The sequence below is a fragment of the Ictidomys tridecemlineatus genome, chromosome 8 (genome assembly GCF_052094955.1).
Source record: "Ictidomys tridecemlineatus isolate mIctTri1 chromosome 8, mIctTri1.hap1, whole genome shotgun sequence".
Classification (NCBI taxonomy): Eukaryota; Metazoa; Chordata; class Mammalia; order Rodentia; family Sciuridae; genus Ictidomys; species Ictidomys tridecemlineatus.
In genome coordinates, this window is record NC_135484.1 from 49,125,758 (window position 1) to 49,139,847 (window position 14,090).

A 14,090-nucleotide genomic window follows, 5' to 3' on the forward strand; every position below is an offset into this window, starting at 1 on the left:
AAAGGAATTGTGTATTAAGCTAATATTAACAGTTTACATTAAAAATGTATGAGAAAATTATTAGAAATGATCAATGTTTAGCAAGATTCATAATTAATATTTAGAAATCAGTTGTGTTTTTCCACACCAGCAACAATTAAAAGTATTTTAAATGCCATTTACAATAGCAACCAAAATATATATGGTACCTAAGAATAAAAGTAGAAAAATATATTCAAAACTTCATAGAGAAAGGAATAAAATTCTAATAAAAGGTATTAAAGATAAAAAATATGAAAAATGAAGTCACAAAATATTGGGAATCAGGTCATACAGAAAATTAAACATTGTTAAATATGTATTGTTTCATCATTTGTGTATAGGCAATATGATTTCAATTGAAATTTCCCCAGTGTTTTGTAATGATTAAACAAATTGACTTTAAAATCATTTTGTGGAAGAATAAGAGGGTTAGAATACACCTTTCTAGATCCCAAGATTTTAATAATGAGATCAGGTTTTAGTAATACAGTAATTAGGATGTTTGCTACTGGATGAATATAATATAGATTAATGAATAAGAATAGAGAGAAAATAGAGAAGACTGGATTTATGGAAATGTTATAGGGGAGAAAACATTAAAAATGGAAAAGGGCAATAATAGATTGCTTACAGAAGGAAATACTATGGGGAAAACTGATTGTCTTAATGGGTGGAAAAGAAAAAAATGTTTCATGTACAAAACTAAATTTGTGAGAAATAAAGTATATAAATGTGAAAAAGCAAGCATTTTAAACATTTGGAAGAAAATGTAAGGGACCATCTTTATAATGAACTAGAGAAAAAACACTCAGGCAAGATACAAAAGCATAAATCATAAAGAAAAGAATGATTCTATATATCATTTTGAATCTTCAAGTTTTTTTGTTTACTATAATTTAGGTTAAGAGAGTACAAGGACAACAAAAATAGCATGTATTTGCTATTCTTATAAACTTTAAATAATTTTAAATACATACATGGGTCTTCTAACAGTAATTTTAAAACATACAACAGAAAAATACAAAATATGTGATTAGGTAATTCACACACACACAAAAAAAATCCCCAAATCACAGGAAGTTGCTCAGTCTTACAGATTACCAGGAGAATGCAAAATTTGGAAAATAAAACATATTCTTACAATATTAAAGTTTTTGAAACAAGTCTGGAAGCTGGGCATGGTAGCATATGCCTGTAATCCCAGTGGATCAGGAGACTGCAGCAGGAGGATTGCAAGTTCAAGGCCAGCCTCAGCAAGTTAATGAGAACCCATCTCAAAATAAAAAATACAAAGAACTGGGAATGTGGCTCGATGTTAAAACATCTCTGAGTTCAATTCCCTGTATTCTATCTGACAAAAAAAAAAAAAAAAAAGTTTGTAAATACCCAGTGTTAGTGAAGACAGGATGAAACACTAAGATTCGTGGAACTGTAAAATGGTACAACTATATTGGGAACAATTCAGAATTTTAGGACATTGTTCTTATGACTAAGGAATTTCATGTGCACATGTACAAAATGTTCCACTGTTCTTAATAAACATGCGTGCGATAGCAGAGATTTAGCAAAACTTTGGAAACAATGTTCATCAGTAGGTTTTATAGTTTAGCTATGAGATGTCCCCAAAAGCTCATGTGTAAGACAATGCAAGAAAGTTCAGAGGTGAAATGATTGGGTTATGAGCATAGGTGAAAATGATAGGGATTGACTTTGTGGTAACTATAAGCAGGTAGGCTGTGGCAGGTAGGGTGGGCTTTCCTCTGGGGTATATATATTCACCTATGGTGAATGAAGTCTCTCTCTCTCTCTCTTCCTGGTTCCATTTTCTGAGTCACTTTCCTCCACCACATTCTTGTGCCATAGTGTTCTGCCTTATCTCAGGCCTAGAGCAATCAAGTTGGCCACCTACGGACTGAGACGTCAAAAGCATGAGCTCTTAATAATCTTTTCCTCCTCTAAAATTGTTCTTGTCTGGTCTTTTGGTCATGGTGGTGTAAAGCATACTAAACAACAGAAGAGTATAGGTGTTTGGAGGTTCTTAAGCCACGCCCAGGTTCATTGATTTACTAGAAGGACTCACAGAACTCAGCACACCATCCTCATGGTCGTGATTTGTTACAATGAAAGGATACACTTTAAAATAATTAACACAGACAGGCACAAAAGTCAGAATCCAGGCCCATGTGTGAGCTTGCACTCATCCTCTTCTAGTGGAGTTGTATGAACAGCACTTACTTCTCCCAACCACAACTGTGAAAACACCCCCAAATGTACTGTCAACTAGGGAAGCTTACTTGAGCCTCAGTGCCTAAGATTTTGGACTTTGCTCACCTCAGCATGGGTGACTGCCCAAATGGCTGATTTTAGGCTGAACTTAGTCTCTAGTCTATCAAGAGGTCAACCAGATAATACGTGGTCCAAGTCCTCCACCTCCACCATAAATCACATTGTTAGCATAGACTATCCAGCATCATCTAAGGCCCCAGCTGAATAAGGATGGTTTTATCAAATAAGATGCTACAAAGGCTGGAAGGCACCTCTCAGGAACTGAGTAAGGAATAAAAATTTCTTTGAAATGTGCCATGTGTGTAAATTCCAGACTTGCTGAATAGCCCTCTACTGCACAGCATGTAAATAAATTGTGCTCTATTCATGAAGAGGAATGATATCTACAAGTATGAGTATGGATTAATCTTACACACCTAGCTAGTGTTGAAAGAAAAAATGAAGTAGAAGAAAATAGGTACAGTGTAGACTCACTTATATAAAGTTTAAAACCATATAAAACTTACCTGTTTAATAATAATAGAGATATTATTAAAACTTGAAGTCTATTTTGAGAGAAGTTGGTACTGTGTTAGTTTGGGAGGATAATTTTTGAGTCTGAATGTTGCATATGGAGGAGGCATTTAGGATTGAGAGGCAGGGCCTGCTCATGGCTTTCAGAAATATGAACTAGAATGGAAGAAAAGAGAGAGATTTTAGACAAACTTCTCAACTTCTCAAGTGTTATGGAGCTAGTCCTGACCTCTGCTTGAAAATGAGTCGGCTAATAAGTGACACATTTTCATTGTGCTCCCAAATTACAGAAATTAAAGAAGCATTATATGGTGATAATTGTCCTAGGATTAAAGTTAAAATCCACTTAGAACCCTCTAGACTGAAGCCCCCAGTGAATTACAGTTGGCTGAGAGCCTAACTGGCAGATGCACACAGAGAGGGAAACTTGCTTTTTGCACTGGAGCTTAGGGGAAGGCCTTCTGGGTTTGAAGGCCTATAGCTGAGAATTCTTCATTTCTACAAACACCTGAGAGAGGGACAAAACAGTGTGGTCTTGGAATCACTAGAAAGGCAGAGATGTAGCACCCATCAACCACAGAAAAGATCAGATCTTATCCTGAAAGTTGCAGTCACAGAACACACTCCTGTCAATTGCCCAAGCTGTTGTGTAAATAAATCTTGGGCTATTCTACCAAACCAGAATGACACAGTTCCTCTACTGAATATAGCAAAATTTATTTACATATTTTTCAGTAAAGCGCTATTCAACAAGTCTGGATTATACACACATGGCACATTATAGCATGCTATAATTTTAACCAAATTTGGAATTGGTGAAACATGATGGATCATATAATCATATACAGTGACATCTAGGATATATAAAATCCATTTCTTAAACTGTTATTTTGTGTGTGTGTGTGTGTGTGTGTGTGTGTGTATTGGAGGGGGGTGTGCATGCTTGTGCATGTTTGAACTCAATTTTGATTTTCCTGTGACTAAGGCTGTAATTACATGGCTCCAGAAAAGGCTAATTAAAATTTCTAAGTCCAGGTTGTCTCAGCACCATGGCTGCTGATAATTATGATGCTGCCTGGTAGTAATAATGATAAAAATTAAGACACAGTGAACACTTATCATGTACCAGGAACTCTATTAACTACAAGTATTTTGCAATTTGCCACTCACTAATAGACTTATGAGGTAGTTACTCTTATTAACTGAACTTTACAGATGAGGAAACAGAGAAGTTGAACAATTTGTGCAGCTTTAAACACATGTCTGTCCAACTCTAAAGGTCAGACTACTGTTAATCACATTGCCTTGGTAACATTTTTCTCTTCTAAGCATTGCTATTAGCATACGGGGCAATTTTAGTTTGCTAAAAGTACCTATGGGAATATAAGAATATTCACACCGGACTATCTACTTCACACAAATTCTATGGGAATAAATGAAATATAGCCCTTAAAATATTCCAATTCTTCCAGAAAATTATGTACATATGTATGTATGTATGTATATATATATAAAATCATTTATGTCCATATTGAACTCTTGTATCCTGTTGAGTACTGAGCAGAGTTCATGAGTGCTAGAAGTGTTTCTTGTCACAGGAGATCATATAGATTGCTAAAGATTTGCATTAGGATAGGAAGAAAGAAGATCCATAGCACTTACCTGTAGGGGATGCAATTACTTGATCACTCAGAGGGCCTTGTTCTCAGCTCAGTATTATCCACGGATTCTCGTATCTAATCCTCACTATCAGGCTATAGGTTAAATTCATTTTCTTCATTCTATCACTGCTAAAACTGAGGCACATGAGAGGAAATGTGACTTACCCCAGGTCATGAAGGTAGCTCCTACTCACGTACAACACAGACTTGCTTAATCGTGATCATCAAACTGAGATACATTCTCCTGGTATGAGTAGAACTTGGCTTCTAGAAGTGAAGATGAAAGCTGGACAGAATTCACCTGTAAAGATATAAATGCAATCCTTCAAAAAGTTGTATACTAAAAAGAAAAATAAAATGAATATATTGGTGATAGGTTGAATTGATCTCTTCATAATCTAAATTAGTAAAGAAAACCACATTTATTTTAGAAACTTGGGAGTCAGGAAAGACTTTCCATATAAAGAGAAATCCAGTGAAGCAGTTTGTGGTAGAAAAGTAACAGAGATTATGGCTTTGGATCCTTGGGGAATGATCACAGGAGGTCTTGGCTTTCCTAATTAAGAAGGAAAATGAATGTCTTGAAAAGGCTTTTCCTCCATTCCTAATTCACCTTCTCCACGTTGTTTCACTGCTTTTCTTTCACTTCTCACATTGCCTTCCTATCGTGACTTGTCCATAGTCATAAGGGTTTGACATAGAAATGAAAGTTTCATTCTCATTTGCTGCCATTATATGCTCTACATTTATGAATTCATGTAACTAATTTATCACAAATATATGCCAGGCCATCCTATGAGAACTAGGAATGTGGAGTTGATCAAGCTAAAGTTCTAAAGTTCCTGTCCACAGGGAGTGCATATCTAATGACAAATGTAGGAGAAAAAAGATAAGGCCCCAGAAATTGATGAGCACAGTAAGCTGAGAAATGGTGTTTGAAGCAGAAGGCACAGCCCAGGTACCACCTGAAACAGGAAGGAATTTGCTGGGTTTCCTGCACAATGAGATTATGGCATTAATTATATTATTTACCGACATGGCTGTCTCTATAGATAGAATGTTAGGACAACTTGTGCATTTTTCACTCTTAGTAGCTAGGACAAAGTTTGAGATAAACTTGGCACCTGATATTTAATAAATAGGTGAATTGAGACTCTGTTCTCTAAAGGCTGTCCACTCACATGATGTTTTTTGAGCTACAAAGGTCAAATGAATAATCTTTTTACCCGGAACTCAGTGTCTCCTGAGATATACTACATTTTTGACTTTTTAAAAATCTTTCTGTTTCAACATATGAAAGCAATGATTCAAATCTTAAAGGAAAAGAGCATCATTCAAAACATTAATTCTATTTTATTCAGTTTTTTTCTTAATCTTTTCCCATCCCATTTAAAAGAACATAAATAGATAGCAATGAGACTGAATTACAGGGAAAAGCTGTTACTGTTGAGTGCCAGCCAGATGACTGACACTAAATGGTGTACAGAAACCCTTTAGATAGATCTTGTAGTAACGAGCTCCTTAGGGAACATCCTCAATTAGGGTTAAGTTCTGTTACTGTGCTTAAGTACAGCATTGTTTCCACCCATCTACATGCAGAACTCCGTGCTCCAAATTCCTCTGGGTCTTGGACTCTATTTTTATCTATTCTATAATACTGTACATGGAAAACTCATTTTTTTTTTTTTTTTACAGGCTTCTAACACTAGTAACTATTGTAATGATAAGGATGCAGGGATACCATTCTCTTTATTGATAAAAATTACCTTTTTATCTTCCCTAATCTTTAGAAGGATTGGTTTGTGGTTTTTTTTTTTTTTTTTTTTTTTTTTTTTTTTTTTTTTTTTTTTTTTGGTATGTGATCATAGTCCAACTGCTCAGGATTCTGGAAAACAAAACAAAACAAACAAAAAACATTTTCTTCATTAACAGTAATTTGGAAGGAAAACTTCATGTTTATGGTACATCTTTGCAGAGCTAAGTAAGCTTGTATGCAGAAAGTCATAAAATAAGCTTAATAGACCCTCATACTGATGCAAAGTTAACACTGGTCACTTGGCAATTGGATAAAAAATTCAGCTCACAAAACAGCATTTTGGCTGCAATCAATGCTTATGAAAACCACGAGCAGTCTTTATAAACCCTGCTAGATTTGGCAACCCTGGGCCTCAGCTGTGACTCCTGAGTATAATAAATGCATTGGTTTGAATTCCCCTGTCTGTTGTATGTGAGGTTTGTCTGGAGCTCATTCAGATTCACGATGCACTTCAAGACAGAATTAAGAGAGGAACTGAAGGAAAGAAGAAACTCTTCCATTTCAAACCTTTTTATTGGAGCACAGACTTGCAAGGTGACGGCTGAACACAGGCAATTTTCAGAAGTTAAAATAACATTGCTGGCATCCTTTCAGGTTACACCCATTCTAAATGACTAGGCCTTATCAGAGCTGTACTGGGTGAAATCTTCACCCTTTATGAAAAGAGAATCATCTGGTCTTCTGTTTCTGAAACGGACTATAGATTACGCATTTACTTCTCCACAATTATAGCCATCTAATCCTCTGAAATCTTGGAAAGGATGCAACTAGGACAAGACTGAGCTCTTCCATATGGATGTGTGTTAGTCACAATCCCCTGTGGTCCGCTCACCAAAAGGTTACTATGAATTAATGTGCATCACCGATAACCAATGGTGTGGGTATCAACTTGATATCTGGGAGAAGAGTTAGAACAGGAAATGCACACTATTGTTATCAGCTAGGTTCTGAATAAAGGGGACATTATTTGAAAAGAAAAAAAACAAAACTAGATTCCTTAGTAATCTTATCAATGGAACATGAACAGCTGTAATGCAGCTCCCCTTAAGGAGGCCTTTCTAATTCTATGAAAAGGTCATTATTTTTTACAGAAGAAAGAAAATTCAAAGCAAATTGGCTAGATTTTAGCCTGAAGCTATGAATACAAGGGCCAGTGAAGCTCTCCTTCTGTCTCCTGGGCTCCCAAACCCAGCTCCCAACTCCTCTTGCCAGCCAAAGAGAAGCCCTGGCGTTGAGTGGAGAAGGAGGGAGACGTGCCCAAGGCCCTGACTCACCACTCCTTATTTTGTGTACTTTTCTTCTAAGAGTGGCTCAAAATGTATACTAGATATTCTTGAACGTTTTTTTTTTTAAAGGGTTGAGCTAAATGTATTGAAGAGTAAAAGAGCACCACTTTTGGATTTAAGAGGCTAAGATTCTCATATTTAACTAGTCTGAGTTTTTTTGGTGAAAACTGGAGATAATGTTGGCTCAGATCAAGAAGTGGTTAGAAGAGTCAATGTGAGATAGGTATGTTGTGAACTGAAAAGTGCAACAAAAAATCCATCTTTATTACTGTCCTTTCCAATCAATAGACCAGCAAACGCATAGCAAAGCATGTGACTCAGCCATATTCAGTTTCCTTTGTGTTTTAATTCTCTACTTCCTGTAATATTATCATTTCTCCCTCATTCCATTTCAATTTTATACATTTAAGCACACTTTTCATAAATTGTTTTACATCCTATGACTCATAGGATGTTTTAGAATTATTTCATCCCATTCTGATTATTCTTGCCCCTTTTATGCTTCATAATTGACTGCTTGGCTAAATATTGTCTTGCATTATTCAGTAGGTTTGAATTGGTCATGTAGTTTCTTCAATAATTTTGCAAACTCTGGGTTATTTTATTTCAAGTCTGCTGAAAAGAATGTGAGCTTAAAATGGTATTAGGCAAATATGATTTCTGTGTCAGAATGGTTTGCCACAAGTTAGGTTTAGCTCTTGTGATCTAGAACCTATATGTGAGCCAGACACAGTGGCACATGCCTATAATCCCAGCTGCTCAGGAGGCTGAGGCAGGAGGATTTCGAGTTCAAAGCTGGTGTCAGCAACTTAGGGAGGCCCTAGCAACTCAATGAGACCCTGTCTCTAAATAAAATACCAAAAAGGGCTTGGGCTGAGGATATGGCTCAGTAGTTAAGTACCCCTGGGTTGAATCCCCAGTAAAAAAAAAAAAAAAAAAAAAAAAAAAGGCAAATAAAACCTATGTGTTGACCTTTGCATACTCTGCTTGTTGTGCCATGATTGGTTTACTATGTCCCAAGCTTTCCTCCTTATAATCTAACCACATCCTTATTCATCTTATATTTGCCACTAGGATCTTGACTATTTTAACTGACTCATCTAAAATATATTTGAATAAAAATAACTTTTTTATGATGTGCAAGCAAAACAAATTAGAATATTAAGAAAGATATTTAAATCTAGAGTTGCTAATACAAAGAGATAGATAGGAATGACTTCCCTTGTCTCTTTTGATTCAATCTTATGCTACAAAATTGGATGTGAGGGAGGATTGTCTTCAGTTATAAAAAATGATCTATTGCCAAAGCAGAACCAAAAAAATAAATAAATAAAGTTTCTCTGTGTCCATTAAGCAGCATAATATTGCATATAAAGCAGTATTATTGGAAAGAATGCTCTGAGGAGATTTTGTTTCATTTGTCAGTGTTGCAATCATGTCTGTTTGCAATGAGTGTGGTTGTGGTTACCCAGAGGCCTATATTCAATGGCTCCCTGGAAATTTAAAAATGTTGAACTGAAATTACTTTTGGTTTTTTTTTCAGCAGGATCTCCAGGCACAAATACTGCTATTGACTTCTAGCAACTTCTAGTCCCTGTTCAAGCTTTTGAGTAAATCTGCAAATATATACAGTTGCCATTTTTGGTAATTGTGGAGCCTCAAAGTGCTGGAAAGAGGTAACATTTAATAACACACATTACAAAATCAGGGTAACTTAGGCAATAAAAACACTACTTAAGGGGCACCATTGTAAAGGGAGCTGCACAGTGGGATACCCATATTAATCAGAGTAGATTTAGTGTACATACTTATGCCAACTGTAAAAACGTTTGTAAACAACAGCAGGACAGGCAATGTGTTACACTGGGTGAAAAACTGAAATAGGGAACAAAACACACTCTTAATAACATTCCGTCATAATTCTGTCTCTTACAGGATGATCTAACTCGATGACTCTATCAAAAGCATCACCTGTTTTCCACTCCAGTGTATTTTGGTAATGAACCATAAAAAATTATCCATATTCAGTTTTAATTGAATTTTAAACATTAATATGGTGCCATGCATATAATCTCATGCCAAGTCTTCAACTTGATCAAATAGATTGAATTTCTTTGATTTTTAAAAAGCAATTTTATTTCTCTTTTATTTTTTTATTTGTTCTTTTTAGTTATACATGACAGTAGAGTATATTTTGACATATTTATAAAAACATGGAGTACATGTTATTCTAATTGAGATCCCAGTCTGTGGTGTATTTATATATGTATATAAGAAAGCTATGTCAGATTAATTCCATTTTCTTTCTTTTTTCTCTCTCCCTTCCCAGTGAACTTCTATCCCACTCCACCCGCCCCACCTTGCTGTGTGTTAGCATCCACATAACAGAGAGAACATTCCACATTTGGTTTCTTGGAATTGACTTATTTGACTTATGTTTAAAAATGTTCAAGATAATACTTTGTCTCTTAAATAAAATTCACCTTTAAACTTTAGCATATTACATGTACATGGGTGTGAATTTGATGGTAAGAAATGTCCTGGTATATATGGATAACTCAAGCATATGGTTTTGCAGTGGAAAACATTAGGAATACTCAACTTCCTTTCAAAAAGCCACAAGTGAGCTATGGATGCTCTGGATGCTCAGGAATGGTGAGTGATTTCTTCACGTTATAAGAAATAAGGGTCTGCAGCAATCTCAAAAGTGTATGTGAAAAAAAGATTGTTGTCAGTAGTGCCTTGATATTCATATAATAAAATTAGTCTTTAAAATTTCTCCAAAATTAGCTAAATAATAGTTACTAAGTATTTTCAGTTTTTTTAAAGAAACAACTGTCTTTTAATATAGCTATGAAAGCTATAGCTTTTGCTATAGCTAGCTTTTATTTCTTCATGATGTCATATATATATGCATATGTATATACATATGCAGATATGTGTGTATATATGTATATATATATGTGTGTGTGTGTGTGTGTTTTAATCTTTGTAATTTTATAGTGTCCATGTCCCTGCGTATTCTAGTCATCAGCAGTAGGAATCACCTTTATTGTCAAATTTACTTTAATTCATGTTCTCTCCCTTCAAACTACAAAAAAATTCCAGTCAACTATGATGTTATATGGAGAGCAACGATGGCATTCTCTACAAATCAATACTGCTCCCATTAACACACTGCCATCTATATTGTCCATACTACTCTCCTGCACTTGAAAAATTTTGAAATCATATTTTATTGGTTTCCAGGAGATTTCTCCAGACAGCTACTAGATCTTCCCATATTGTTTTACCTCCAATGCAGCCATGAGTCCTTCATTAATTTTTAAAGCATGATTAACTGCAAGATGCAACATTTTATCAGTTTTATTGTGATATAATTTATATATCATAAAGTTCATCTGTTTTAAGCATGTAATTCAATGAGTTTTAGAAAATTTACAAAATTGCAGTCACCACAATTTAATTTCAGAATATTTTCATGTCTAAAAAAAGAAAACACCTGCACATTTACAGAATTCCCCAACTCACACCCCAGCCCTAGGCAAATGCTAATCTACTTTTCATCTCTGTATATTTTTCCTTTTCCTGGGTATTTTATGTAAAAGGAATAATTGTGTATTCTTTTGGGTGTGACTTTTTCACTTAGCACAATGTTTCTGAATGTCATTGATGCTGTAATATGTATCAGTACTTCATTTGTTTTTTAAAATTTGTTCTAATTAGTTATACATGACAGTAGAATGCAGTTATGCATTTTGATACATACATGGGATATAATTTCTTGTTTTTCTGAGTGACATGTTATAGAATCGCATTGGTCATGCAGTCACATATATACATAAAGTAATAATGTAGGTTTCGTTCTACTATCCTTCCTGTCCCCAAATCCCCTCCTCTCTCCTCTCTTCACTTCCCTCTACCTAACCTAAGGTAACACTATTCTTCTCTAGTGCTCCCCGTCTTATTGTGAATTCTTTATATTGATGAATAGCATTCTACCATGTTGATATGCCATTTTTGTTTATCCTTTCATGTTGTAAATTTTTCAAAACTTCATTAAAGGGGTATTTTCACTTGTAACATGACAGAATAACAGTATCAAACTTGCCTCCATGCTTGCATGCAAATAGAATACAAAGCAAACTGGAACTACTATTTTCGAACGAACATTGGACAACAAACTCACAGGCCTGCCACACCTGAGAGCAAGGACAGAAATGAAATGAGTTCTGTGATGGCTTCCTATCTTTAGATATTTTGCAGACTGTGATCAAGTAAAGGGAATTCAAAATCAGCACAGCCGTCTGATTTTAAGAGTTAGAAATCAAAGTAGAAGGAGGTTTAAGTAGTGGTAATTTATAGGAAAGGGCACTGAAAAGAAGAACGTTAATGTATAAAAAATGCTGCAGCAATCATCTTACAAGCTCCCTTAAATATTTTGCTAAAGGGTAAAGATGAAAACACTATGGGGTGAGGCAAAACATACCTGAGAACTAAATATGGAACAATTCTCAGAGTTTATATAAAGCTAGGATATATTTGATTTCTTACCATTCAGATTTGAAGGAACTCACTAAATACAAATATCATAAGTAAAGACACAAAAAGGTCATGCTGTAGGAATAGAGCTAAACTTGCCTTCATGTAAAGGCTATTCTGTACCTTTCCTAACAAAGCTTAAAAATCAAGACTTGAAAGGATTATTTTGAACTGAAGGTGTACTAACTACAACCCAAATATAATTCTAAGGGACCATACCTTAATCTAGACACTCAACAGTGTAGTGCACAATGACAAGCATCCAATTAATAATTATTAGACATATAAAGAAGGAGGAAAAAGGTTGTGATTTAAAACCAAGAAAAAAGACAATTAATAGAAAAATAACTAGGAAAATAACAATCATGAAATTACTGAGCAAAAACTTTAACACAATCATTGGAAATACATTCAGTGATTTAGAGAAAACTCTAATTAGGAGAAATAGAAAGTATAAATAATAAATAAATCCTGTATGGCAAAAAATGCAATACCAAAAGATAATAATTGATATTAATTAAATATCAAATTAGGAAAAAAGTGAAATCAAAGAATAGAAATAGGAAGTATATAAATAAAAGATAGAGATTGAAAAAATACGAAATGAAAAACATCAAATGAGCACAGTATGTGAAACAACCAAATCTCCACCATGTCAGCTTAAGAATTGACTTCCTTAACCAGACTCCTGAAGCTCAAAAAGAAAAATCAAGAATCAATGAATGGGATGGATTCAAACTATGAAGGATCTTCTCAGCAAGGCAAAGAATCAATAATGTGAAGAGAGAGCCTACAGAATGGGAGAAAATCTTTACCACATGTACTTCAGATAAATCAGTAATCTCCAGGATATATAAAAAACTCAAAAACATTAACACCAAAAAAATCTATATAACCCAATCAATAAATGGGCTAAGGAACTGAACAGACACTTCACACAGAAGAAGAAATATAATGGATCAACAAACATATAAAAGATATTCATCATCTTAAGTGATTAGAGAAATGCAAATCAAAACTATTCTAAGATTTTATCTCCAGTTTACCTTTTCCCCCATATCCTCACCTTAATAACTGTTATTAAGAATACAAGTTATTAAGAATACAAGCAGTGATAAGTATTGGTGAGGATATGGGGGAAAAGGTACACTCATACATTGTTGGTGGGACTGCAAATTGGTGCAATCACTATGGCGATTCCTCAGAAAACTTAGAATGGAACCACCATTTAGTCCATTTATTCCACTCCTCGGTTTATACCCAAAGGACTTAAAATAAAAACACTACAGTGATGAAGCCACATCAATATTTATAGCAGCTCAATTCACAATAGCTAAATGGTGGAACCAACTTAAATGCCCTTCAACAGATGAACGTACAAAGAAGATGTGATACATATGCACAGTGGACTATTACTCAGCCCTAAAGAAGAATGAAATTATGGCATTGGCAGGTAAATAGATGGAACTGGAGAATATCATACTAAGCAAAATAAGCCAACCCCCTCTAAGAAAAAAAAAAGACTGAAAGTTTTTTCTGATAAGCAGATATTGATCCATAATGGGGATGGGGGGGTGGCTAGGGAAGAATGAAGGAATTTTGGATTGTGAGAGGGGAGTGAGGGGAGGGGAGAGGGTATGGGAATGGAAAAGTTGGTGTAATGAGAAGGACATTATTACCCTACACACATGTATAAATACACTACTAGTATGACTCATAGCCATGTTCAGCCAGAGGAAGGAGACCTTGTACTCCGTTTATGTACAATGTGTCAAAATGCATTTCACTGTTTTGTATAACTAATTAAAACAAATTAAAAAATAAAATAAAAACATCAATTTTTCTATAAGCTGTAGAATGGCAATCATTTCAGAAGGAAAGGGTAGAAACGTATTTGAAGAAATAATTGTCAAAAATTTTGTAAATTCAATGAAAATTTTAAACCACAGGTTGAAGAAGGTCAAT

General features: G+C 34.8%; 1 protein-coding gene across 50 annotated transcripts in view; it reads left to right on the forward strand.

Moving 5' to 3' along the window:
* Positions 1 to 14,090, forward strand: part of LOC120889308 (uncharacterized) — a 306,686-nt gene that overhangs the window by 189,133 nt on the left and 103,463 nt on the right. For 45 of the 50 annotated variants that reach the window (XR_013424946.1, XR_013424945.1, XR_013424947.1 and 42 more), the window contains 3 exons: positions 9,127 to 9,259; positions 9,519 to 9,579; positions 10,162 to 10,238. The gene's annotated coding sequence lies outside the window, so the exon portion shown is untranslated. The remainder of the gene's footprint in view (positions 1 to 9,126; positions 9,260 to 9,518; positions 9,580 to 10,161; positions 10,239 to 14,090) is intronic. The other 5 variants (XM_078019414.1, XM_078019399.1, XM_078019404.1 and 2 more) reach the window with 1 other exon arrangement.